Genomic DNA, 24,762 nt, shown 5'->3' with positions numbered 1-24,762 from the left:
GGTATAAATCTCAAATGTAATCCATCAAAAAAAATAATTTGGTATTTCTGAGAAAATTAAAGAATTTCCCAAGATACCAATAGGAAACAATCAAATGAAAGTAATAATATTCTATCAACTAAACAGTTGTAATTTCCAATAAATAAGAGTAGTAATGAAAGGACAATAAATTCTAGAGGGAAAGTGGTCATATGGAATTCAGAATTTTAGTGCATTTCTAGCAACAGAAAGCTGGAAGGGATATGGTTTCTATACAAGGATGCTAATTTTTTAGACATATATTCCTGAAGTGGGGAAGACCAAATTAGGAAATCATAAATTAGCCTTTAAACCTCCTTGCCCTCTTTTCTGATCCATTTGGCACTTACATTCCTATCTGTAAATTCATAAATTAACATCCTGGTTTATAAATATTTTGAGAATTTGGGTGTCTGACATGAAACAGCCAGACTGATCCAGAGTTTTCAGTAATCAAATTTCTGACTCAAAACAGGCACTGGTCCTGGAAGAGTTGGAAAGAAGAGGGAGGGAAAATTATTTTCCCGTATGCGCACTTGTCCCTCTTCGTTCTGTTCTCAACAGTGGTCACAATGATCCTTGTAAAATGTACGTCACTCCTCTCCAAAACCCTCCAATGGCTTCCACCCTGGGTCATAAAAAATGACCTACAAACACCCTAGTTGAACTGCCCGAGGACGCGGCCAGACCGGCGCAGTGATGCCCCGCCCCTGCGGCCGCACAGCTCGGACGCACTTCCGACCGGTTCTGGGCCACCTGCAGGTCCCCACTTCTTGGTGTCACCTCGCGCTGCCTGCTCTGGTTTGCGTCCTGAGTCCCCAGGCGGGTAGGGCGGCTAGCACCGTGAAGCTCTTTCCCTGTATTGCTCCTCAGACCCCTTGCAGACGTTGCTCGGGCTCCGCGTCCCAGGCTCTAAGGCCAAGTCCCCTCTAATGAAGGGGATTGCCAGCACCCAGAGGTCGTCTCCGTGCCGGTGCCTTTTAGGTGCCTGGGAGCCCTCTGGCCGCATGAGGAAGCCCATGGGGCCCTCCTCAAAATTATATTTTAAAAAGCATTCAAAACATACATAGGATAACAAAGAAAATCAATTATACTACAGAACAGTTATCAAACAAGATTTGTGACATAGTAATATGTCTGCTTCTTCATTAATGTATTAAATATTAAACATCAAGACTTGTCTCATGACTACTGCAATTTCCAAATAGTTAAGTATGAGTATTTGTAACATGCTTCATATCTCAAGTATGAGACATGAAAATGTCTGTGATTTTTCTCGTGACAAAGCACAGGTACTTCTGACTGTAGTTTGTTGCCTACATTCACATGTGAAGGATATGCTAAATTTCTGTTAGAGGTTCGAGGTTTTAAAGATGTACATTTTTTTTCCCATCGAGTTCACCAGTCCCTAAGTTAAGAAACCCTGCAAAAATACTTAACACAGTGGCTGGCACATTGAAAGTCCCTCCATAAATGTAGATATTAGTAATTTTATTATTACTTTTCTTGCACTTGTTCAAATTTCTTCTAGGTGACCATGATGAAGTTAATCACATGAAGTCTTGAGGGAGCACAAAGATAAATCAGAGTTCAGCCCACTAATTCAGTCACTTTTTTTTTTATTGAGGCATAATTGACATATAACATTGTTAGTTTCAGGTGTATAAAGTAATGATTCAATATTTGTATACATTGCTAAATGATCACCACAGTAAGTCTAGTTAACATCGATCACCACATATAGTTACAAAAAATTTTTTTTCTTGTGATAAGAACTTCTAAGGTTTACCCTCTTAGAAATTTTCAAATACGCAATACAATATTATTAACTATATTAATTTTAGCTAATATATATAAATATATAACTAATATATATAATTATTATATGTATATATAAATTCAGTCATTTAGATGTGAGCGCTGTCCACACACTCTAGCTGTGGTATAAAGGAAGGGAAAATTTGGTGGGTGTAGGGAGTCAGGGTGGCAAAGTGAGGAGAAAGGGGAGGCTTCAGGGAGGATGACATGCTTTTAAGGATTAATTCCTTGATTTATTCAGCAAACATTTATAGAGCTTCGATTGTGTGCCAAGGCTACAAGGCACCTCACCAGAGAGCAAAGGCATTCAGTTTCTGTTACCGCACAAAATTTCAGTTCACTTGCCCAATGCATATAAATAAGCCAATTAATTACAGCATCAGCCTTTGGGAAAAGAGATCAGCTTTATTCTGTGAGATAGATCTGCAGGGAGAACAAGGGGCGTGTGGCCTCAGATCTGTCTCCCTGATTCAGGATTTGGGGCAAAATTTAAGAGGTTAGGGAGAACAGTATGGCACGTGGAAATGCTGGTTGGACAGGTTTTGATTGGTGGGCTTCAAGCATTTATGGTAAGGTTTTAAACATTTATGATCAGGTTCTAAACATTTATGATGAGGTGGGGAAGAAATTTTAACACTGGATCTTCCTGAATAAGTGACCCCTTGCTTCTGATAAGGGTCCAACTTGCAAGTTCTGGTTGTGTTCCAGTCGTCGGGTTCCGTGGAAAGTAAGATTTTTGGTTCTGCTGTCATTCCAAGGTTTCTTCTTTTGTTCATGTTCTGGATTCATGCCTTTGCAGATTTTCTGAAAGACAATTCTTAATCACTCTGTTGATAAGACATGGGATCAGTTGAACTGGTCCTGGAGGGCCCCCAGTTACATTTCCAGAGATAAAGAAAAAGTTCTCCCATCTAAGGAAAGAGTAGAAAAAAGCAAAAGTGAAAAGCTCCCAGGTTTGACTTCATGGTTTCACTCTAAGGCAACTTTGCACAAAGGATTTAGCTCTGAGGATGACCTTTGATGGGAAGAACTCCTAGAAAGTTCTCATATCTTTCCACAGCTCTGGCAGCCACAGGTTAAGTTGAGGTTAGATGAAGCATAAGAGCAAAGAAGGAGATTGTGGGGAGAAATATATCAGAGGCAAAGCAGTTCAGAAAGGGTCTTTCTCATGCAAAGGATTTTAGATTTTTTCCTGTTTGTCTTGAAAATTTTAGCCCTGGGGAAAAGCCTAATGAGATTTGCATTTCACAAAAACCTGTGTCAGTTGGCCTTTGTATGGTTGAATTAGAAGGAGGATATTGGAAGTGGAGGTTTCCTGACTTTCAAGTATACTGCTTTATTCAGGCCTAGAAATGAGGACTCTCAAGAGGATGTGGCAGAACAGCTGTCTCCTTTGCTAAAGATAGTTATAAGACAATTGCCATAGTCCCCACAAGAGATGGCAAGGACCTGAATTTGGATGGTAGGATGGGAGCAGAAAAGGAAAGGAGAGTCACAAAATTCCCTTCACCCCTCCCTCTTAAGTATTTAAAAGGTGAACTTGGGGATGGATTGGATATGGAGGAGTGGGGTGAGGAAAAAGGAGTCTGAGAAGACACTTGAATTTCTAGTGTGGGAGATCAAGATTTGGCCACCCTGAAATCTATCTCTTTACCTTGGTTGTTTTCTCTAGGGACATTTGACCTCCCCCACTAATTGCCTAAAGAATTTGACATGGTAGCTCCTTCCTGGAACAGATCTATCATGATGGCTGTAAAGATAACGTAGTGTAAATGTTACAATAGGAAAGGCACCAACAAGCCCCTCTTATCAGAAGTTCTGTCTCTCTGGCCACATTCTCTGGATGACCCTTCGAGGAGTTGCCAGACAATCATTTACATTTATAAGGGAAATCTCCATTTGTAAAGGTATCTCCCTCTCTGTTTTGAGAAGAGAGGGGGATGGCCTCATTTCTAGAGGCTTATCAATGTGGAAGTTGAGGCTTTGGGCTGCATAATAACCTTACTCTTGTTTACTGTGCTTTAGTGGTAATCTCCTGTAACTGACTCCCCCCACCCCCAAAATCCTCCTTTGTCATTGGCTGAAAATGGTATTTAAGACGAGAATTTCTGCTATTGTGTTGAGAAACGCAGTGTCCCTGCTTTCTCCCATGTATACATGTTATTAAACTTGGTATTATTTTTCTCCTGCTAACCTGTCTTGTTGATTATTTGGCCAGCCAGAAGAACCTTAAGGGAAAGGGCGGAGGGAGATTCTCCCTCTTCCCCCGACACTAGCTTTGGAATTTATGTGATGGTTGTGTAACTAACCAAGATAAGGAATACAGGAGAAGGAAGAGGAGAGATGCGGGACTGATGAGTATCAAGAAACGTGAAGGGTCTGAGATTTTACCCAATTTGCGTGCTCAACTTAAGTTAGCCTGTCACACACAGTTTCATGAATGCTGGTGCAATTCACAAGACTCCTGGGTCAGGGACATTGAACAGTTTATTATTCCAGCAATAGTCAGATTATCAGCACTTTTTCTCTGGTTGTCTGGCTCCAATTCCCAGAGGGCAATACCATGACATTGGTACATGCGGTGGGTTGTGTTACAAGAGAGAAACCCTAAACTTAGGGATCCCAATTCCTTTATAATGGGCAGTAAGCATGCCTGCCAGTTGCTCTGGAGAGAAACATTATCTCTATCTTCCAAAGGTGTTTGCTATGATCTATGAGCATCCTTGAAAAGAATCCAGAACAAAGGGCAGTCAGTGCCTCCCTAGCAATACATGCAAAAATGTGCGAGACCTGTGAAGAATTATCTCCCAACAATGAGTTGTTTTCACTCATTGATTTTTTTTTTTTTTAAACAAAGTCTTCGGAGACTGGATGAGTTGGGTGGAGGGCACACAAGATTTCAAAAGTGAGGAGGGAGACCAGTTTGCTTTGACAGACGAGAAGATTCAAAGAACCTTCACAGAGCTGTTGAGGGCTACATTTGTTATTTGTATACTTTTTCTATGTTTTATATTTTAATAAATGGTAGAAAAGAGGTGTAGTTGATAGTGTGGCTTGGGAAGTTTATATCTGAAGGTTTGTCTAAACTCAACCTGCCCAATGGAAGGGTAAACGACCCATGGAAACTTTTAGTAGCTTGTTCCTCTAGGCACCAACCTCAAGGTAGCCAGGTTTCTTGAATGGAGGGTGCCAGCCACACATTTGGTTTTGACTGATAAAGCAAATGATTAGAACTACTTGAGTTTTAGGCATTTGAAGATATCCAGGCTAATGGAGACAGGTTTAGAGATCAGGAGAATAGTATAGAATGGAAATAGAATTTGTCTGTTATTTTAATCCAGTGCCATTTTGTAACTATCTAATATATAAATTACGTGCCTCCTGGAATTAGAGTAACATTTGTGGCAAGTCTATCAATCAAGCAATTGCAGCCAGGTGGATCCTTGTTGTTGGAGCATATATAACAATCAACATAGGACTGGTGTTTTAGCCCACTAAGATCTAAGCTGCAAAATGTAAAAGTTCAAGTGGTTGTCTTCTCTTTCTATCCCCCAAAGACTGTGAAAAGAAAAGGAGTCTTTTGGCCCTCATCTAACTATAAATAGTGACATATTGGTAAGTCCTTCATCTTCTCAGGCAGTGTGACAGCTCAAAATTTATTATTTTACTGCTTGGCACACTCTGAGGCCATGTGGGAATTATTTTGGAACTAATGTTCAATTTTGTGACCCCCCCTCCCACCACTTATTTTAAAAAGGTTGTGAGAGACAGTTGTCCTGTTGTGTTTAATTAAAGTTAATGGAAGTTCCTTTTCTTTTGAATAAGTTCTGAGCATTGTAAAGAAACTGTGGGGTCACAACCCAAGTGAACTTCCTTACAGACAGGAAAAGCTTTCATCTCCAGCTGTGTGGCCTCACCAAAGTATAAGGTGACGAGTGCTTAAAGAACATATTTCTTGTGTGACTCTAATAGCAACAATAATCACATCGGGTTACTTCTTCTGCAGTATTTTTCTGGCTACAAAATGCTACACTTTGTCTGAGGACTGAGCTCAAGCCCCTCACATTATGAGGCTGACATGCTGCCTACAGTGCCAACAAGGCAACCGATGAGAAGTGTTCTATTATTTTTTTCCCAGAGGTTTTGTAGCTCGTTTGATGAGTTTTAATAGCAAGGTAAAATCTAATTTCTCTGTTATGTTTTGGATCCATTAGGATGAGATTTCTGCTTTGGGCAATTACCAAATGAAGTCTCGATCAAGGGCTGCTGAGTTGTTTCTTCACTGGTTCCTAGCAGGGCAGAGATGGTGTTGGTGGCGGTGTGCTCATGTGACTTGAGGCTTTGGGTCACTCTAGGAGAGAGATTGGATTTAGGGGAAGGAGTGGATCAGGCAGGTTACTCAGCACAGCACCCATTGCCTTGTACTATATGTTACATGTCATCTTTATGATTATCCTACAACCCAGTGTTTCCCAATGAGGGGGATGTGAAATTAATTTAATGGTGGGTGGCATCCAGCATTTTTAAGACTAAAATAGAAGCTGAAATATCAGAATGTAGTGCATGTGGTAAGAGTAACTGGTAATTCAGGCAACTTTTGTTTCTATTACATGTGTGTGTCTGGGTCCAGATGTAAACTAAACTTCAAACTGGTCATGGCCAAAAGTTTGGAAACCACTGCCTCTAGGCCATGAATTCTGAGTGCTAGCACTACCACCTCTGTGCAGTTTACCTGGGCGTCACCAGAGCTGATCAAAACAGGGGCTCAAAGGGAGCACACCAAGTTGGGGAAGAAGAAGCAGTCCTGTGCTTTTGTTGCCTTTAAGAAAGAGGTTGACCTTTGATAACCTGTGACCATTGTCAATGAAACTTTTACTCGTGCTCTAGATGAAATGTTTTGTACTCCATGGCTTCCAGCCACCTTGCTAAAGGGCCCTTCTATCTTCCAAACAGGTTCTAGATTATGATATCTATGCCGTGGTCAGGATTTCCTCTCAGTTTTTAGGGATATCATCCTGTTATTTGAGATTCACTTCCTTTCTGTTATTGTTTATTGGGATAAAAACTCAGCGTTGGGAAGGAAAACGCAAACGCCCGAACAGGGACTTGAACCCTGGACCCTCAGATTAAAAGTCTGATGCTCTACCGACTGAGCTATCCGGGCTCGCATAGCACGCTTTCCGCATATCAGCTGTAGTGAATTTAGGTATGTACTTGAAAGTGCTTTTAGAAATTGCACTTGTGATTCCTGTTCCGAGCTGGTCGTTCAGGAAATGCTTGTTAATACCCTAATTAGCATAGAAACTCAGCCACAAGGAGGATCTTCTTTAAGACCGAGATCTAACCAAATTACACTAATTATAATATCCCCCTAAATTCTATCTTTCTCTCTATATAGTATAGATATACGGTATATTATATATATAGATAAATACTATATATCGATACTGTATATATAGATACATACTCTACTATATAGAATTCAGGGCAGTCAAGAACTACAGAATGCTGGCCATCAGTTCCTAGGCTTCTCAGAGAAATATTCCAAACAGTCTACTTTTGGGCCCAAACGAGCACTTTTAAGGAGTAATTGAATCCACCTTTTCGGCGGCACTTTGGACTCCTGAATATGGGTCGAGGGCCGGAGAGGTGGTTTGATTCTGTGCTGAGTCTCAGCTGTCTTTGGAGAAAAAGAAAAAAGGAAAGAAAGAAGTTTTTAAAGGAGAGTTCCACTCTCCTTTTTCTCCTCCGATTTCCAGGTATTTAGTTTCATCCTTCCGTCTCTAGGTTAAGTGCTTGACATGGGTCCGGTGGCTGGAGGGCTTCCTCCATTTGAAATATGGATGAATGCTGCCCTATTAGCCATTTCAAGATTTTGCTGAATAAATAAAGGCTAATTTAGCTTCAGCATTCAGAAAATCTTAGAACTGCAGGGAAAAAACTCGGATTCAAAGTGTTGGGGAGAGAGATGAAGGCCGGCAATACAGAGGCGGGGATGTAGCTCAGTGGTAGAGCGCATGCTTCGCATGTATGAGGCCCCGGGTTCGATCCCCGGCATCTCCAGATCCTTTTACCTACTCAATCAGAATTTGTCCATAGATTTTCTGCAGAGAAAGATTTTCCCTGAGCTAACATCTCTGCCAGTCTTCCTCTATAGAAATTATATTTTTAAAATATCGAATCATTATACTTTATATCCTCCTCTTCATTAATTTCCTGTAGTGCTCTTTTAGCCATTGAGTACAGAACTGTGTATGTAGAGAAGGAAATAGGATAACTTTAAGGTATTTTGAGATATCTTTATGTGACACGAATGAAATTGGAAACGTAGAATAACACACCCAACGGAGAGATGGCCGAAGAGGAGCAACCTGGAAATTTGCCCGGGACCCATTAATGTACGGCTATCTGTGGCGTCTGGCTGGCCGTTAAAGGCAGAAATAATCTTGGCCTAAAAACACAGAAAGCGGGGGTGGGGGTATTGTTAGTTCCACATTGCTGCGTCATGGCACGAAACAATAGGATAAATATTGGAAAAAGGACGAAGCCTAGCTTGGTGTGGGCGAATTCAGCAGCTCGGATGCATCATACTGTTTGCAATTAAAAAAAAAAAAAAAAGGTATCAAGAACCAGAACAACTTCTTGTTTGGGCTTTGAAGAGTTGTGTGACCAGATGGCCGGTTAGCTCAGTTGGTTAGAGCGTGGTGCTAATAACGCCAAGGTCGCGGGTTCGATCCCCGTACGGGCCAACGCTTGACTTTTCCACGACGCAATTCTCCCTGTCCAGGCTACTCTTCCAGACACAAGAAAAGACAAGTTGTCCCACGACTGCCCTACACAAGAGAGCCTAATGCATCTCCACCAGTGATGTTTTGCCACAAGTCCAAACGATCTTAGGGAAGTCCAGAGCACCCATCTTTGCAATTCAGAGTTTTCTGAAAGTTTGCCCTATAGAAGCAGAAAAGCAGCAGGACACCTCAGGAGTTATTAACTTCATTAGAAGGATAAACAGTGTCACCAGTTTGTTTAGCGGCCAAAAACTGCCCTCGAAATAGTCTGAAAAACATGGATGTCTTCAGTTACTGAAATGCGGGGCAAGTGTGAGAAGGCAGTGCTAATAACGTCGATGATTTCCGATTGCTCGGTTGCTGATTCCCATTCCAGTAGATCATCACTCACACATCGAGGGAGGAATCACATCCTGAGAGAAGTATTCTCTTGTTACTTTGATTTCTCAGGTAGGAAAGGACTAAGCCTTTTTCCAGAATCTACCTTGCCCTCTGTCATCAATCTGTTGGTTCAGGTTGGCCCTGTTCTGTCCATTTCTTGATGTTACGCCCCTTGAATCAGCCTCATTTTCCACCAAAACCCACTTTCAGCACCTTAATTATGTATCCCCTTGTTCCTTGTACAGCTAATTTCCTTTATTTATTCACGACCTCACAGCTTTATATCCTGTTGAGTGAGTTTTCTCCAGTTTTCACTATTTTCCGTAGAAAATACTGAGATCAATCCAAGAGCTCCACGTGGGTTTGGGGAACGCGCAAGTGGACCCTCGTCAGCCTCACGCTTACAGCTGTAGATGAGTTAACTAGGGAGCTTGTCAAAAATGCAGCTTATTGGGCCTTTGCCCCAGAGACTTTGACTCGCTAGATTTCAGAAAGAGCACAGGTTTCTGCATTTTTAACAAATGTCCCGGTTGTTTCTTACAAAGGATGAGCCGGAGACCTTTGAGAAATAAGGCTTTAAAACAGATTGGATTGCGGGAGAATGCAGGCAAGTTCTGAGAGCCACGTAGACCTGGTTTTAAAAATAGGAAGAAAGGGAGGGAAAGGGAGAGAGAGAGAAAGAGAGAAGGAAAACGTCGGTTATAGTTATATACACCTATACATGAAAGAAAGCACAAGGAAAAAATAAAACAAAACATAAAAAAATAAAAATAAAAACCAAAAATCCCCAGAAACTTACTCAATATTTAGTGTATTTAGAAAAACCTTAGCTGTGCCTGGCTCGTTGGTCTAGGGGTATGATTCTCGCTTAGGGTGCGAGAGGTCCCGGGTTCAAATCCCGGACGAGCCCGAGTTTTGTCGGCCCGGGCTACTGAACTTTTTCTGATTCAACGTTAAATTTCTCACACAACAGAAATTGGTACTGCTGCCATTAAATTAAACTGCTATACCTCATGTAGAAATGTGTAGGCTGGATGTGCTTGATCCCGATAAGTAACTTGATAATTCTGATTAAAAGAGAGACAAGTATTTTTCCATTTTGGCTTTTATTCAGTTTTCTATCAGTGACTCTTGCAAGGGCAAATGTTTCTGGTTCTTCTAGGAGTTCTGACTCCACAGTTGTGATCATATGAAAAGTATAGGAAGACTATGGTCACATCTCAATTCAATGTCATCCATCGTGCATTCATCACATCAGAAAAACAGATTTAAATGGAAAAATCAAACACTGAACTATAAAGATGGGGGTTGGAAACCTTTGTACAAGTTATTTCGGCTTTCCTGTCAGTATAGAGTTGAGTATCCCCCCCTCATTCAGGAGTTCGGCTTCCTTATTGAAAAGCGCACATTTTATCTCCTCCTGGAGCGCATTGTTGGTACACTCATTAAGCAGGTATTTGTTTAGCATCTATTATATTCCATGAACTTTTGCGGTCAGTTGTAAACAAAACATACAAAAATCACTAGATCCTTTATTCCAGTGATTGTCAAACATTCTAAATTAAAATAAAATTGCAATGCCCCTCCCCCTCTCCCTTTTCTGTATGTGTAAGACTTGATTATGGAGAAGGACAACAAAGGAACAAGCATAAGGAGCCTGAAAAAGAGGAAGAAAACCGCAGAGATTATCTTCAGGGCCACATCCACATAGCGTGGCAAGAGGAGCGAGAGCTGACAGGTGACGGAAACAGGAGAGGAACGCCTGAATGGGCTACAGAGAAGGCCCAGTACGTGGTGCTTGGGCTCGAGGACCTGGGCCCTTTGAGACTGTGCTTGGAGGCACGTTGGCGACCAGGTCTCCAGCTCTGGAAGTGCCGGAGTTGGAGTCACTGTTACAGCATTCAGAGATTCCGACTCTTGGATCCCGGAAACATTTTGTGGTCTATCAATACAGGTTGGTGAGAATGGGGGGAAGAGGGAACATGTAACGAAAGTGGATGGAATGCATGCTAATCGTTTCAGATAATGCTTACATTCTCTGAGTTTCATGTCATTTTACTTATAAAACAAAAACAAATAAGATCTAGAATCCTATATTCCCAGTCGGTCCAAAAAGAATTTGTGTATTCTCATATTATATTAGGGGAAACTTGTTTTCGAAGTGCCCGGCTAGCTCAGTCGGTAGAGCATGAGACTCTTAATCTCAGGGTCGTGGGTTCGAGCCCCACGTTGGGCGCGTGTGTTTTGTTTCTGTTTTTTTTTCCTTGCGATGCTTCTCTCTCAACTTGATTTCTCTACACTCATATAATCTCCAGAACAAGATCTCTCATCGCTATAGAATTTTAGAGCCCAACACGAAGTCTTGAACTTTGGGATCACAGTGAGCGGCCACGGTGTACTAGCTTTATTGAGCTATTCCGGCCGGCTCTCTAACTCTTGCAGAGTTTAGCCTCATGGCCCCCAGGCGGGAATGCATTTTTCTGGCCTATTAGAGACTGTTTTGATAGCAGAGATACATGGTCTGTGGTAGGGCCTGAGTTGTGTGTATTTAAGCTCCTCGAATGATTCTGAAGCACTATCTCCACCAAAAAAGGTTTAGGATGCAGAGATGTTGGAAAAGGTAAAGTCTGCAGATGGAGAAAACAATCCAAACAAAGGCAACAGTTTGATGGGCAGAGGCTCAGAGGCAGCAATGTCCATGGAGAGTTTTGAGAATGGTGACTCCACTTTCAGGCCCAAACAAACGTCATTATGGAAAAATTGGAGATGAATTTTCTATTATCACTACGTTACACCCCCTTTCAGTTCCTAATCACTCACACCTAGACAGCACAGAGACATCCTGATAGACAATGCTGTTTTCAAACTTCTTTTCCTTCATAGGACAAGTAAAAGAACCAACCAACCCACAACAGGTTGCAATTGCCTACAAAATAAAATCTAAAGAGTTAAGCCTGTCTTTCAAAGTCCAAACTGCGTTTCTACCTCCGACTCCTCTGAACTTTCTACCCTCTAGAAAAAAGCTGCATTGTCCCACCACTGATATTTCTTCACTTCATTCGTACCATATACCCTTTTTCTCTTACGGATCCATGCTGGTCGTGGAGTAGGTCAATTCAGCCCTGTGCTTCAGCAATATTATCCCAGATAGGAATGGATTTTGCTATTATTTGGGTGACTTTGAAACCGGTAAACAGTTAGCAATTGATGATTAGGTAGCTAGTAACTAAAGTTTTTTTTTCCTTTTTGCAATTACTGATTATAGCTTTTAGTTGTTCACCTGTCCATTAACTGTGCTGCTTAGGCAATATGCTGACTCCCACTAGGTTCCTACAGATAACATCTCCCTGGTGCCTGAGTCGCCATGGTTAATGGGTGTTGGAGCTGTTTTTCAGGAATTAGAACCCCTTGTCCACTTCAGGCGGGTTGAGACCACCAACCCATCATCGAGCCCACACAGATGCCCCATAAGTGACCTTTGACGTTAAGAGGCTAAAAACTCCACCCTCAGGTCATGCTGACGTCACCATTCTGTGAACTCGCATCCTATGAAGAGGCATGAAGTCTGACTACGCTTGAGCAGATCATCAATTACCTCAACTCCAATCATCTATCTTCACATTCAGACCACCTTGCCCCCTGCTCCATAAATATCACTGAGTCCCCAACTTCGGGGAGGCGGATTTGAGACTCGTTCTCCCGTTTCCTCACTCAGCTGCCTTGTGATTAAAACCCTCTCTCTGCTGCAATCTCATCGTCTCGGTGTTTGGCTTTCCGAGCGGCAGGCAAAAATGCACCTGGCTTGGTAACAACTTGAAAAGCAGTCCCTTGGTCAAATTGACCAAGACATTTTATAAGAGATTTCCCTGTCCCTTTGTGAAAAGTTCACCATGCATGTCTTCCTTTATCATTCCTTTGAAGCTTTCACAGGTTCACCTGTTATGTGTTCATCACCAAAACACCCCTGACCATGAGCAGAGAAAGCACACGCATATACCTCTTTGTTGATTCTTAAAACCTAATTAACCACATACCTACCTCTCACTTCACTAAAATTGTTCTAACGTTCTCTTCAGGCCTCAGGACAATTCTATGGAAATGCTCTAGTTTGGGTATCCAAGTCTGGCTGTCCATGTGAATCACTTGGGGAGCTTCTAAAATTTCCGATTCCTGGGCCCCCTCTCAGACCTAGTGAATCTGAATCTCTGATGGTTTAGAAACCTTTGCTTTTGAGGTTGTTCTTTTCCATTTTAACATGGTAGATGTAGCAAGTTGGCTGCCTCTTCAGGCTAGAATTCCACAAGGAGTCAACACCTTATGGGAAACACTATGTTTCTGGGTGTAAATCATTAGCCTTTGGGGTTTAGAAACTTGATGTTATGTGTTTTTCTGCTATTCTCTCTTCATCTTCCAAGTTCAGGTAAACTCTGGAGGGACGAGGTTCTGATTCACTAAATGAAACATATTCATCCATTTATTCATTCTATACACTTATTGAGCACTACTATGTGTCAGGCATTGTTTTGGGTATTTGGGATTTATCAGTGAACAAAACAAAGATCTCTGACACTTACATTCTATGGAGAGAGGCAGACAATAAGTAACAAGTATAAAATTAAACTACATAGGATGTTAGGATGTGATCAGAAGCGCTAGGTGGGAGGCATGTGACAGTATTAAATAGGGTTGTCAGGTTAGGACTCATGAAGGTGACATTTGATCAAAGACAAGCCATAAAGATACTTACAAGAGTTTCTAAATAGAGGAATCAGGTAGAGCCTAAAGCAGGAGCATATCTGGTGTATTATAGGAACAGCAGGGGCCAGTGTGGCTGGAGTAGAATGTTTGATAGAAGATGAGTAGGGAAAAGAGGTCAAAAAGATGTGAGGCCTTATAGGTTTCGTAAGGATTTCAGATTTAACTCTGAGTGAGATGGGAAGTCTCTGAAGTTTCTGTGCAGAAGAGTAGCAGGATCTAATTTGCCTTTTAAAAGGATAACTCTGGCTGTTGTGTTGAGAACAGATCTTAAGGGGACAATAGTAGAAACAAGGAGACCAGTTAGGAGCTCCTAGTGACAAAAGGTGTCGAGTCAGACCAGAGTGTAGCAGAGGAGAAGAGGAGAAGTGATCCAATTTCTGGGTATATCTGGAGGGCTGTCAAAGGGATTTATTTCCTGGTGGATTTGAATGGGGGTCTGAAGGATAGTCAAGAGCAACTTTAAAGTCAGAATTCCAGCTTTATAAATTCATACCAAGAAACAAAACTGTCAATTGGCCCAGTGTGTTTTCTTTTTGATTGCTCTCAAATTTGGGAAGGCTAAATTCATATGAAAGGTTGCCTAGTATATACTCAGAGCAAAAGGAGTTAGACGATAACATTTATGTCGCTGTGAAAACCTGATACTGCTGTCTGCACCCCACTGAGACTACCAAGAGCCCTGGAATATCGATATTGCCTTGAAAGAATGTCCACTTCTGACCACGCTGGATACATACCAAATTACCACTCTTCATTCTCCCCCATCCAAACCGTCCTTTTTTCTTTACCCAGGAACCTGAATATTGTCATTAATATATCACTTGCTTCATATGATGTTATATTCAGTTCTAAAGTGCTTCCATATTTTATGTATTTAGATCAACAGCACCTACAGTTGGGCACAGAGAATCACACATTTTAAACTAGGTGGAATTTGGACATATTGTCAGAACATACACAATGAAACTGAGAATATTGAGTCAACATAAAATGGATGAACAAGAAGGAACTTTCCTAGAAGAGTACACTGAGCCTTGATACTTTTCCAACTCTCCTTTAAACAAGGCAAGGAGTCTTTCAAATCAACTGATGAACACATTTTTATTAAGCACCATTTTTGTGTTGGATACTTAAAATGAAGACATGCATACAACATAGTCTGAGCCTTCAAGAAGGCTGTCATCTACCTACTGGGTGAATGTAACTGATTCATGAAAATTAAATCCTCAGCTGTATTTTGACTGTCTGGCATTAGGAAACAAAGGTGCTTGGAGAGACTGATTTAAAAAATAGGCGATGGTGATGGGACTGGATAGTTAAGAAATTACCAGTGTTTATCCAGGAAAATCAAAGGAACAAAGACCCTATATCTGAGTCATATGAATATTCTACTTACTAGAGAGAACAATTGTCGAGGTTTACAAACCACATGGTACGGATATTCATAAGCCCTAAGTCTTTTTGTAAAACCTGAACTCTCTTTACCCAGAAGCATCTGCTTAATGTTTTGGTTTCCTGAGTATATGAGAACTATAAAGGGATATCCTAGATAGGAGAACAAGTATTGCTAATATTAATAAGCCACACATCCAATTGTCAATGAACTTATTGGATCTATGGTTTTTAAACATCTTCTGAGTTGCTTAGAACAGACTGCTTTTTCCTATTCTTATAGCCCCTTGGCTATATTCTTAAAACCGAGCTGACATACTTAAAAATTTAATTTCTGAACCTAAGACTTGTGGTATTATCTCCAAGGCCCAGGTTGTCCCCCAGCTTGGTCCTGAGCACCAGCTGAGCTAACTGCTTTGATAGAACACTTTAACTGCAAAGCAGTCCTTGGTTAAAGGAGGTTAAGAAGGGCAAGGGGGGTGTCTTGGTCTGCTAGGGGTGCCGGGACAAAATATCACAGACTGGGTGGCTTAAACAACAGAAATTTATTTTCTCACGGTTCTGGAGTTTGAGATGTCCAAGATCAAGGTGCCAGCCGTTTCAGTTTCTGGTGAGAGCTCTCTTCCTGGCTTGCTCCCAGAGGGCTACCTTCTTGCTGTGTCCTCACGTGGCAGAGAGATGGAGGGAGCTCTCTGGTATCTCTTCTGGTAAGGACGCTAATCCTATTGGATCAGGGCTCCAACCTATGACCTCATTTAATCTTAATTACTTTCTACTATAAATCCAGCCACACTGGGAGTTCAGTGTAAACATCAGTAAAGCTTCAACATATGAATTTGGGAGGTACACAATTCAGTCCATAGCAGGGGGACAAAAATCAAAAACAAAACACACTGTGTCATTTTGGAATCCAGAACCTTCTTGGGCACATGGTAGGCACGCAAATATTTGCTGAATGAAAGATTTAGCTGCATTGCCTTTATGACACCTAACAGTCTTTTATACATATAAATTGTTTCATAAATGCTATTGAATTAACTAAAAAAACTTCTTACAATGGCTTTTCCTCAGGATAGATAATCTGAAAGTAGAGTCCACAGACTCTCTGTTCATAACTGGAGCTTGACTGATACTGGACTGAGCCAGATACGAAAGAAAACCCCGGGTCAGTAATTTGAGGGGCTGCCTACAGAACTTGTATGCCTTAGGAGGTCAGGCTCTTGAAAAAAAGCAAAGGTAGACACTACCAAAATTTTGTGAATATAAGGTTCTAGTTTAGCCTCTTCAGGGAAGGTGATCAACAGCAAGCTGTGCAGTCAAAGGAACCCTTGGTAGTGAGAAGAGTCAACAGGATTTGGAATTCTGGGGTTTAATCCTGTTTCCAGAGCCAACTTGGAAACCTGTCAGAGGCTGGGCCATAGGTAAAGGAAAAAGGAAGTATTCTACTCTAGAGTGGTTGTCTGCACCAGTAGCCCAAGAGGACAACAGCCCAGGCATTACAGAAACAAAAGACAGTATTATTTTCTGAACATGAAATAAAGAGAAAAATGTAACGAAATGACCTCAGCCATTTTCAGAAATTACAGCTCACGAGATCTTTTGTACACAGGACTGGATTGGAGTTATGCCATGCCAAACACACATCTTGTTACTTGGTAACTGTGGTTACTTAAGAATGAAATGAAAAATTTTTTTCAATTCATGTTTATTATTTTTTTTCAAACAATGGTTGCGAGGACAAATTCTTATTAACTTGTCTGAACCTAACTACTTAAGAAACTTAAGTATTTCTCTTGGCCTAAGGGCACTGTAAAAAAAAAATAACAGGACATTAAAGGTGCCATGAAGTGAGAAATTCTGGGAGCGCTGTACTAATCTCTTTTCTCAAATGTCACTTCTCACCAGCAGTGCCCTGCAGTTCCCAGGAACCTCATGGATTCCCCGTTCCCTTACAATGAGGCGAAGAAGGAATTCTAGATGTCAAGGCTTTGTAACTCTTTAAACATTCATTTAAAAAAAAATCTGTAAAAAGATTTAATAGTTAAATTAGCTTTGTGAATAAATACAGCATGCATACTGGAACATGCTCTTTAAAAAAATTCTTTTAATTTTTCTTCTCCAAAGCATGGTGGTTTTCAAACAAAATAAAATAGTTTAGGGCATATAAATACAATTCTAAGCAATTACAGATGATTACAGGGAATACGCTGATGACTGCTGAATATTGTATTTTAATAATTAACATACTTGATCTATGCAATTCACGTTCGTTAACATGTTCTTATGCTAAAAATTCAGTTTATTTAATTCTTTAGGTAAGTAATACAGTCACAACATTCATATATAAAAAGAGTATAAAGTAAAAATCTTTATTTTTCATCAATTTCATTCCTGCTTCAAAAACAAAAACAAAACAAACAAATCCCCAAAACCTAACCACTGTTGTTATTAATTTTGTGGGTATCCTTCCAGGATTTCTTTATCTATACACAAGTCAATACATATATATGTTTTTATTTTCTCCCTTTTTATAGAAAAGACAACACACACTGTTGTGCACAGCGTGTACAATAATAGATTTTCCATATCAGTACATGGAGCCCCTTCCTCCATTTTTAGAACTCTATAGTATTCCATTATACGGATATGCCATAACTTATTTCCTCAGCTTTACACTGGTAGTTGTTAGAGTGTCCATGCTATTAAAACACCGTGGGAAAGATTAACTTCCTGCAGTTATTTTGCGCATGTGCAAGCCATTGGTTAGAGAAAAATGCTTAGTAGTGCTGGATCAAAGGTAATGCACTTTTGTAATTTTGATAGGTATCATCAAAGTGTGCTCTACAAAAATGATATCAATTTATTTTCCATACGCAATATGTGAGAATGCCTGTTTCTTCACACTTGCAGCAACACAGTGCTTTGTGAAACATTATTTGTTCAGTCTGACAGGTGAAAAGTAGTATCTCGGTATAGTTTTACCTTTTTCTTACTAGGAGTGAGGGTGAACATTTTTTCATATTTTGTAAGTCATCTGTATATCCTTTTATTGAACATGTTAACAATATGCTCTTTATAAGTAAGCTCATAAAGTATAAAGCACACACCTCAGGAGCTTACATCTATGTTTCCATGTCTACTACAGCTCTGTGTGTGTCTCATGTTGTATTTTTTAATATTTTTTATTTTCTGTATACGTATTATGTTTTGACATTTTAAAAACCTTTCTATCTGGGGAAAGAATGCCCCTCCTAGGGTTGGCCAATTCTCAGAGATAGCTAAGGGCTGAGAGATGATGCTGGAACATGCCAGAAGCATGTTTTCGATATGCAAACTAACCAATCCAAATACCTGATCTATCTGGCTCTTACACCACTGGAAGCAATATTCCTCTGCCTCAGTCATCCCAGAGCCAGACACAGGCAACTAAGGACCATCCCTACAGTCTAGCTTAGACTTCCCCCACTCCTGTTTTCACCTCCTGACCACCCTGAGGCTACCCCACGTGACCCTGCGTTATGTATGGACCTCCTGTCTCTGGGACCTGTGAGTATAATAAACTTTTGTTTTCCTGAGCTTCTCCTGTGTCTTATCTTGTGTCCACACCTGACTGACCATCACATAAAATAACACAGAACGTATTTCCCATAGTAATTGGATTCCAATCAAACTTTCTTAAGGTGCCCATACATCGATCAATGAGAGCCATGCTCTAGCACTTTTCCACAAGGTGTGCCCAACTTAGTGTTGCTGCCACTGTCATGGTACCCACTGATCTTAGCCACTAGGCCATAGAACTCACTTTGATTTTCTATGAGGGAAAAGTAAAAATAGTGATGAATTTGATTAGCAGCATAAACCTATTATATAAAAAAGAATGGCGCACCATACCTTATAATGTTGTTTCTTTGATGGTTGGTATAAAAGCACATATGAGTGGAGAGAGAGCATAAAAAAAAAAAGAGCTAAGAATTAAGATTATAGATTCTAGACACAGCTTTTGTTACTTGAAAGTTTTTTCTGGTGCTAGGCAAATCAATTAAATGATCAGAATCTCAGTCTCCTATTAAAGGGGTATAATACTTGGTCTGTGTACTTATAGGGCTGTTATAAGAATCAGCTAGGATAATATGTGTGAGTGCTTTCAATGCACTCACATTTTGGATACAAATTTGGATATCTTTTCAATACAAATCACATTTTGGACATAATGCCTGAATCCCATTCATAAGCACCCTTCTAGGGACACGTATTATCATTTGAAATATATCAATTTTAAATGCAGAAATAGTGGACACCAGGCAGGTTTCAGAAAGGGAAAACAGTAAAATAAAAAGAAGTCAGAAAAAGGATACCTCTCCTTAACATCTAGAAGAATCCAAGTATGGGACAAGAAATTGCCTTCCGCAGATCTTGGCTAATGACTAAGTAGGTGTGAAAAAAAGGGAAATGTTCTAGCTAGCGATCTTGTCCAGTCTCACAGGGCTACACTGTGAGGAAGGACCAGGAGTCAGGATAGGCCTGGAACAGCCATGTTGTAAGAAGGCCTCTCCAGGGAAAAGTCCCCACATTATTTTGGAGGACTGTATGAAAGACAAAGTAGCCAAGAGGATTGGGGATAATCAGAAAATGGGTTCTCCCATTCAGGTTTCATCCACATTATCTTTCACCAAATTCTTCTACAACTCAAATTCCTCTAACAGTTCTCTACTTTGTACCCTTTCTCCAGAAGAGTCAGCCAAGCTACCTGACTCTTTTCACTGCATGCAATTGCTGTGTTCAGCAACAACAGGTGAAGGTATCAAATGGATGCATCTGAAGTCAGAACAGATTGTGATGCTGTCTCTTAGTAGCAATAAAATCTTGAACAAGTTACCCAATTCCTACTTCATATCGTGTCATGAGAACTACCTGTGATCATTCTTTTATTCACTAAAAGCTCTTTATTAAGCATTAATAACAACAATTATCATTTATCAAGACCTTGCCACACACAAAGCACTATGCTATGTGCTTGAGAGCTATGAACACAAGACAGAAAGTCCCTGATCTCAGTCAGTAAAGTGTATGTAACACCTCGTACACTTCAGGTGCTTGGAAATGTTAGATATTTTTTCCTGATGTTTGTCTAATGTCTAGCTAAATTTTATGGACTTTACCATTTACTTTTCTTACTTTCCTAGCTCTTTTGGCTTTTCCTTTTCTTATCTTACACTTGCAGCATAGAATAACTTTTTGCAAGTCATGGAGGAATGAGAAGTTACAAATCAATTAAAAAAAATTAAGGGAAAAATGTTAAATTTTACTCTTAAAACTCCTGGAAATACTATGTGTATTGGTATGCACAGTGTGCATTTTATAATAGTCCATCTTATGATAGTCTTCACGTTAGATATTTGCAATCAATCTAAATAGCATACCAAAGGAGGAATGACCTCCCTGAAGGCAGGACACTTGCTGCCAAGTATGATTAATTCAGCTTTGCCTTGTCTAATCATTTTCCATATCTGTGTTCCAGCACATATTTTTATAATCAGCTGGAGTCTGGAGTTCAAAAAATCCCCAGGACTTTTTCTGAAAAACAAATGTGTATACTAGCAGAATACACTTTTATTAAAGTATGGTCCAAATTACCAACCAGAGAGGTTCCATTAACTTACATACAAGCATTCTGAGTCAAACCATCAAAGCTGAAAACCATTAATTCCAGGACCAACTTAAACTTATTCTTTGAGCTTTTAAATTCTGACAGCTTTTAGGGACAGAGGCTGTATTATTTGTCATTTGTCTCTGTGTGTTCCCAGCACTTAGCATAATGCCTGGAATAGTCAGCGCTCAACACGTTTGTGAATATAAAGGTCTTTATTCCGTACACATTGCTTATTTTCATTACAAAACTCCAATAGCTGAAGTTTTCATTCAACTATGACTACTGAGCTCAACGTAAAAAAAAAAAAAAATCAAGTAACTTTTAGACCTTGATCACATGTACATGATCCTGGAATCAATTCAAAATATCTCTATTTTGTCAAACGTGATTTTGATCAATCAGTTCCTTCAAAATTCTTGTCTAAAAAATTTCACTCCATCTAGGAGGACTTCCTCAATCTGACCCAAGTCTGATCACTTACATAGTCTAAATTCCACATATTACCTTTTTCTGGCATTGTTTGGGACATGTTGTTTTAAGGATTAAATTGTTAACCTTATGCTTCATATGGTGTATTCTTGAACTTTCCATTCTAACTTACCCAAAGCCGGAGTCCAGATAAAAGCCTTTCAAAGCACCGCGTGGGGTCTCCCGTTTGAGGCTGTGGGGATGGCACGCGCACTGTGCTTTACAAATGCTATTTCATTTGATGTTTGCAACGATACTCCTTAGGCTCTGTATTATCTTTATCATCATCATACTCATTTTGCACAAGGAAGTTAGAGAGGTCACACAGAGAGGTCACACAGCTAGTAAGAGACAGAATTCAAAAGCGGCCTAAGTGTTTCCAGAGCCTGTGTTCTTTCCATTACATCATACACACTACTAAATAACCTGTCGTGTTGCTGTATAATCTATCATCGAAATTCATTGCTTACTTTTAAATTGTGTTCAACAGGGTCTATGTATATGAGTTCAATATATATTTACTCTTTTTTTGAAGTATTACAAAACAGTAACTATTCAAACAGGATTCACAGAAATTGGTTCTGCCCTCACTCCCGCAGTACACAAGCAGTCTCCACCTGGGGTTCTTCTGGCCTCATCCGGAGCTGCCGTATTAATTACCACGTCCTGCCCTACACGTGGAGGTCAGCAGTCGGGTTTCCTTACCCTCAGGGATCACGAGCTCACAAACAACGCAGGGCTTCTGCCCCCAGCAGGCGCGCAGTAACCTTTAATGAATGAATACATGAATGAATGGAAGTCTGTGAATGAACGATCTGTGCTTTGCAACCTGGGCCGCATTTGGAATAAAAGGACATTTATTGACTGATAATTACGCGGATGCCCACCGCACATTACAGAACCTTCCGTTCGCCCCATCAATGGGGTATCAGGCCCGCCGGGCTGAGTTCAGCAGACGCCCGGGCCCCTACGCGGCGTCACAAACAGGCCCCGCCCCTTCACGTGACCGCCCGACGTCACGTGACCCTCCGCCGCTGGCCGGTGGAGCGCGCTCGCCGGCGGCTGCCTGCCCGCCGGCTACCTCTCCAGTTTTCGGAATAGCACCTCCGCTAGCAAACACAGGGGACAAGGAAGCGTGTCGGATGGGGGCGGGCGAAGAAGCTGAGGAAAAGTGGAAAGGAGGGCGAGTGGCTGCCGGCCCGGAGCCCAGAACGGGACGCGGGGATACGGAGACCCTTCCCGCCGAGGTGCGCGGGGGACTTGGCCAAGCTTTCTTTTTGTGTGTGCCGAAAGGCCCACCCCGGACCTACAGTCCTTCCGGCCTTCCGAAGTATTGAATCAAGGAGCTCCGAGCGCCCACACTCCTGCGGCCTCGGCACACTCGCCACTCGATTCTCTTTTCTCTCTCCGGGTTAGGGAGAGGGGTAGGGAGGTGGAGAGGAGGACTCGAAATTCATCTCCCACCTGCATCTGAGAATACTTTTGAAGGAGAAAAAGAAAGAGACATCAAAACTTTCCTGCTTCTTCCCGTTTTCACAGTTATAGTTTATTTTGAAAATACATGGGAAAGAATTCTAGCTATATATAGACGAATCAGACATGATTCCTGACCTACAAGAATACAAGTTATTTACACACACACCCCTTCAGAATCCCTGTAATCTGCCTGTTTCCCCACCTTTCCTTCTTCCTCAAGCCTCCGTAGGCCTGTGTTTCTCTCTCTCTGAATCTTCTGTATTGTGGAGCGAGAGAAAAGGAAGGAAGGAATGGGTCCTGTTTCCGAAGGCAGGTGTAGGATTACACACAAGGTCACATAAGTATAAGCCCCAATCCACTATCACAAAGACTTGTGCTTGGAAAACTTCCTGAAATCAAATTCGTCATACACTGGATGGTTCTGGTGGTAGGTCAGACTTTTGATAGAGTTCACATTCCTTCTTGTGAATCAGTTTTCATTTCGGGGGGACCCAATTATTTTCTTTCACAATAAAAGGCCTGTGGGGAAAGTGGCAGGAAGCAGGGACTTCTTTTAATGGTGCCAATCTCCTGGGCCTCACACTCCTCTCAGTGAGATCTTTTCGGTACTTGTGTGGAGAACAGAACAGAGAGGACGAATCTGGACAAAGGGAGCCAGTTAGAAGGTGATTGTAGGAGTCCAGTCAGAAGATGGTGAGGGTCTAGATGAGGTGGTGGTTGTAGAAATTGAGAGATTTAGAAAGTGTTAAGATGATAAAGAACTGAGAACTTTAGAAAAATTAATATGAATGATTAGGGAAAGATACAGATTGAGAGTGACAGGGATTACCTATCATTTTTTAAAATTAAAAAAAACATTTAAAAATGAGTGGATTTCATTTTTAAAAAAACTTCATACTGACTTCAAAATATAAATTTTTTGTATTTGCCAGGCTTTCTCCAGCGTTTAAATTTAAAAAAACAAAAACAAAAACTTGGAAATAGGCAAGAAATAAAAAAAAAAAAAAAGGCCGCACATCTTTTCAACGTCATGATCTTAGATCTAGAGCATTTCCTAACAGGTCTGCCTAAGAATTGTTTTCATTCTCTAGGGCATGGTTTCTTAACCTCAACACTACTGCCGGTTGGGACTGGACAATTCTTTGTTGCCGGGGCTGGCCTGTGCATTGTAGGATGTTTAGTAGCATTCCTGGCCTTCACCCACTATATGCCAGTAGCACCTCCTCAATCGTGACAATCAAAGATGTCCCTTAACATTGCCAGATGTCCCCTGGTGGGGGGCGAAATTGCCCCATTGGAGAACCACTGCTCTGTCAGTACGTACTTTTGTTTTGACTTACTATTTATTGATTAGGGTATTTTCAACTCGGTAAGGGTAAATGTTAACTTGTAGGTAACTGATAGTGGTGCAAATGAATTTTGTCTGGTAAAGATGTAGTTGTGTTCTGCCCTTTAGAAAAAGTACCAGTTTTATTGCGCTGTAGGACATTTTCCATTTGTGTATCTCATTTAGCAGTGTTAACTACCGCATTGCTTCTTTCGTTGAATATAAATAATTTCTTTGAACGAGTTTTACCATCCTGTTGATTCTCTCTTTAATTAATGAAATAAATCTTTTGACAAGATTTGAGTCATGCATTTACCTTTTTGAAAAGTGTACTTTGACAAAATGGATAATACTAAATTCATCTATAAAATAGGATAACTTATTCAGTCAATTGGAGTTGGGGAGGAGATAAAATTTTATATTTAATTAATTCAGGCTAGCCCCTCTCAAAAATGATGTTTCATGAAGACTTGAGGTTAATGGCCAAATTAAGTAATTAGCAACTTGCTTTTACTTCTTATTCAGAAAAAAAAAAAAATCTTTGTGCCATAGAGGAGTGAACAATGGTCTCAATCTTCTACTTGCACAAGTGGGGTCTTTGGTGCTATGTGTATGGCTGGGTTGTATGACAGTGTAACGATCTTTAATGGAACGTGAAGAATAAAACAGATCTTAATGTCGGAGGC

At 40.7% G+C, this 24,762-nt stretch overlaps 5 non-coding genes across 5 annotated transcripts; 4 read left to right on the top strand and 1 right to left on the bottom strand.

Moving 5' to 3' along the window:
- Positions 1-6,927: 6,927 nt before the first annotated feature.
- Positions 6,928-7,000, bottom strand: TRNAK-UUU (transfer RNA lysine (anticodon UUU)). Its single transcript has one exon. It is a non-coding gene; the product is annotated as a tRNA-Lys (tRNA).
- An 827-nt stretch (positions 7,001-7,827) lies between these two features.
- On the top strand, positions 7,828-7,899 carry TRNAA-CGC (transfer RNA alanine (anticodon CGC)). Its single transcript has one exon. It is a non-coding gene; the product is annotated as a tRNA-Ala (tRNA).
- Positions 7,900-8,511: 612 nt separating this feature from the next.
- On the top strand, positions 8,512-8,585 carry TRNAI-AAU (transfer RNA isoleucine (anticodon AAU)). Its single transcript has one exon. It is a non-coding gene; the product is annotated as a tRNA-Ile (tRNA).
- A 1,258-nt stretch (positions 8,586-9,843) lies between these two features.
- Positions 9,844-9,915, top strand: TRNAP-AGG (transfer RNA proline (anticodon AGG)). The gene has a single exon. It is a non-coding gene; the product is annotated as a tRNA-Pro (tRNA).
- A 1,253-nt stretch (positions 9,916-11,168) lies between these two features.
- Positions 11,169-11,241, top strand: TRNAK-CUU (transfer RNA lysine (anticodon CUU)). The gene has a single exon. It is a non-coding gene; the product is annotated as a tRNA-Lys (tRNA).
- The last annotated feature ends 13,521 nt before the right edge of the window (positions 11,242-24,762 follow it).

The sequence above is a fragment of the Diceros bicornis genome, chromosome 14 (assembly GCF_020826845.1).
Source record: "Diceros bicornis minor isolate mBicDic1 chromosome 14, mDicBic1.mat.cur, whole genome shotgun sequence".
Classification (NCBI taxonomy): Eukaryota; Metazoa; Chordata; class Mammalia; order Perissodactyla; family Rhinocerotidae; genus Diceros; species Diceros bicornis.
Note: the sequence above shows the minus strand (reverse complement) of the source record. Positions and strands in the feature narration are given on the sequence as shown.